The following is a 3403-nucleotide window of genomic DNA, read 5'->3' as shown; positions in this document are numbered from 1 at the left end:
GAGAGAAAGTTGTGGTGAAAGAGTACAGCAGGGATCGCCACTATCCCCTGCCGGAGCCTCGTGGAGCTTTTAGGTGTTTTCACTCAATAAACACTCACAACGCCCGGTCTGGGAATCGAAACCGCGATCCTATGACCGCGAGTCCGCTGCCCTAACCACTGGGCCATTGCGCCTCCACATCCCATCTGTAACATGCCCTTAAAACGCAATGGAAACGAAACGTTTTGAAGCAACCTGTGACTGGGGATAAGAAGTGGGATTATCTACGATAACAGAGTGTGTAAACAACCCTGGAATTTTGTGAGAATCCATTAAAACAGCTGCGAAGCAGAATAGTCAAGCAGAAACATTATGCTTTAAGATGCAGGCGTGGCTGCGTGGTAAGAAGCTTGCTTCCCAACCACATGGTTCCAGGTTCAGTTCCCACTGCATGGCACCTTGGGCAAGTGTCTTCTACTATAGCCTCAGATTGACCAAAGTCTTGCGAGTGGGTTTGGTAGATGGAAATTGAAAGAAGCCCGTTGTATATGTGGGTATGTCATTAAGGCGCAGGTGTTGCTGTGTGGGAAAAAGTTTGCTTCCCAACTACATGGTTCCGGGTTCAGTCCCACTGTGGAAGTGTCTTTTACTATTGCCTCGGGCCGACCAAAGCCTTGTGAATGAATTTGGTTGATGGAAGCTGAAAGAAGCACATCACACACAGATATATATTTTTTGTGTGTGTGTGTGTGTGTGTGTGTGTGTGTGTGGTATTTGTCCCCCACCATCGCTTGACAACTGGCATTGCTGTGTGCTGTGATGAGATCCCCGTAACTTAGTGGTTCGGCAAAAAAGACATACAGAATAAATATTAGGCTTAACAAAAATAAATAAATAGATAAATAAATAAGTACTTACTGGAGTTGATTAATTCAAATGTGGTGCTCCAGCATGGCCGCAGTCAAATGAATGGTGGGATTTCAAAGGTTTTATCTATGGTAAGTTATTCTCACACCGTCAAACCCTATGATTCTCATGAGTCCTGCCACCAACTGGAAAAATTGAAGAAAACGATACATATTAGCAGATACATACAGACGCAGCAGTAATGGCGAGAGGTAATATTTAACCCTTCTTAAACGCGTTTTTTTTTCTTTTAGGACAAACTATAATGCAACAGATTGTTGTTGTTGGCAATCCGTCGCTTACGACGTCGAGGGTCCCAGTTGATCCGATCAACGGAACAGCCTGCTGCTCGTGAAATTAACGTGCAAGTGGCTGAGCACTCCACAGACACGTGTACCCTTAACGTAGTTCTCGGGGGAAGATTCAGCGTGACACAGAGTGTGACAAGGCTGACCCCTTTGAATTACAGGCACAACAGAAACAGGAAGTAAGAGTGAGAGAAAGTTGTGGTGAAAGAGTACAGCAGGGTTCCCCACCATCCCCTGCCGGAGCCTCGTGGAGATTTAGGTGTTTTCGCTCAATAAACACTCACAACGCCCGGTCTGGGAATCGAAACCGCAATCCTATGACTGCGAGTCCGCTGCCCTAACCACTGGGCCATTGCACCTCCACAATGCAACAGATACCATGAGTGAAACCCTCACATTGGGTCCTTGTGAAAATTCACTCTTGATTATATTGCTAGTGGGGTGATAAATCCCTACCACCTCCAGATCACTTGATTTCGACCTTCCTTGGTCTTGTCAATGATGGGTGCTTGACTGCTAGAAGTAGTAGTGATGCATCTCTTTGCCGGCGATATATAGAAAATCAGTGCTAAAGCAGGCGCTGGTGTTGTGACTAGCCATTGAGCTTGTTAAAAGATATTTATTATCAACAGAGGCAGTAATAATACCGAAAGGTAATATTTATTCCCACTTAAATGTGGATGTTCTGTTAGAACAAGCTATACTGAGGTAGATACCAATATCTCTGTCACTAATATGAGGTCTGTTCAATAGGTATCTGGACTGTTGCCATAGTAACGAAGCTAAAGCATGCAGAGTAAAGCCGCTTGGTAAGAACTGACGTTGGACTCTACTGTTTACAGCAGTGCTTGGAAGGAAGGTGTGTAGCATGTAACTGTCGCACTGACTATGACAGAAAGTTGTCATGGTGATACCTGCTCAGAGGTTTACGCAAAGTTGCCGAAAGTGTATGGAAAGGAGTGTATGAGCCGCACACAAATGTATGAGTGGTTCAGACGTTCCCAAGATGACCGAAAAAATGTCGATAGTGACGAACGTTCTAGGAGAGCCCACAACCAGCAGATATGAGAAAAACATCGCAGATGTACATGCAACTGTGAGGGGGAAATTGTTGAATCACCATCCGTGAGTTATCAGAGGATGTGTAGAGTAGTTATGGATCAGTTAAGTTTATTATCACTGAAGATTTGGGTATGAGACACATGTCTGCCAAGTTTGTGCCAAAGCTGCTTTCAACTGACCAAAAAGACTCTCAGGTTTCAGTTGTACAAGTTTTTGATTATGTCGAGAACAATGAAAACTTTTTGAAAACTTTGCATAGGCCTCTGAGCAGCAATCATCAAGCTTTTGGCAAACTTTGATGCTTTGGGCAGCCTGAGACTACAGTAGAAGACACTTGCCCTAAGTGCCATGTAGTAGGACTGAACCTGGAATCATGTTGTTGGGAAGCAAGCTTCTTACCACACAGCCACACCTGAGAAAGGGAAATATTTGAGAGTGAAAGGAATAATGAGAGAGAGAGAGAGAGAGAAAGGGGTACTGAGAGAGAGAGAGAGAGAGAGAGAGAAAGGGGTATTGGGAGAGAGAGAGAGAGAAAGGGGTATTGGGAGAGAGAGAGAGATAGCCCAGTAATATGATAAAGAGAGGGTGAAGCCAAGGGTAAGGTGAGTGAGAGACAAAAGAGGGGTAAGAGTGAGAGGAAGAGATTGGAAGGAGTACAAGAGAGAGAGAAAGAGAAAGAGTCAGATGTGTGTGTGAGGCTCTGGGGGAAAGTGAGGGTAGGAGGGAGAGAAAAAGGGAGAGAGAAAGAGAGAGAGAGCGAATTAGATGTGTTTGTATGTGGGGGAGTGAAGAAGTGAGGTTCAGAAAGAGAGAGGGAAAAAGAGAGACAGAAAGAGGGAATAAGATGTCTGGACTGATAGTGGCAGTAGTGGAGACATAAGGATCAGAAAATGGTGAGGAATAGAAGAAAGTAAGAGAGAGTGGGAGGCAAGGAACAGACAGGTGGTGGTGGGAGTAGGAGAAGAGAGAAAGGGAGGGAGAGAAAGAGGTGGCTGTAGAAGAGATAGAGTGGTGGAGAGAGAGGTAGGAGTAGGAGTGCGAGAGAGTAGGAGGCAAGGATCAAGAAGGTGGAGGTGAGAGTAGGAAAGAGAAAGAGACAGAGTGGGAGGCTAAGATCAAGAAGGTGGTGGTGGGAGTAGGAGAGAGAG

The 3403-nt window shown here is 45.3% G+C and overlaps 1 protein-coding gene across 1 annotated transcript in view; it reads right to left on the bottom strand.

Annotated features, from left to right (window-relative positions):
• LOC106880821 (damage-control phosphatase ARMT1) overlaps window positions 1–3403 on the bottom strand; it is a 246782-nt gene that overhangs the window by 70733 nt on the left and 172646 nt on the right. The window contains exon 3 of the mRNA XM_052978191.1: window positions 898–1031. The gene's annotated coding sequence lies outside the window, so the exon portion shown is untranslated. The remainder of the gene's footprint in view (window positions 1–897; window positions 1032–3403) is intronic.

This window comes from Octopus bimaculoides, chromosome 30, assembly GCF_001194135.2.
Source record: "Octopus bimaculoides isolate UCB-OBI-ISO-001 chromosome 30, ASM119413v2, whole genome shotgun sequence".
Classification (NCBI taxonomy): Eukaryota; Metazoa; Mollusca; class Cephalopoda; order Octopoda; family Octopodidae; genus Octopus; species Octopus bimaculoides.
This window is presented reverse-complemented; position numbering and strand designations above follow the sequence as displayed.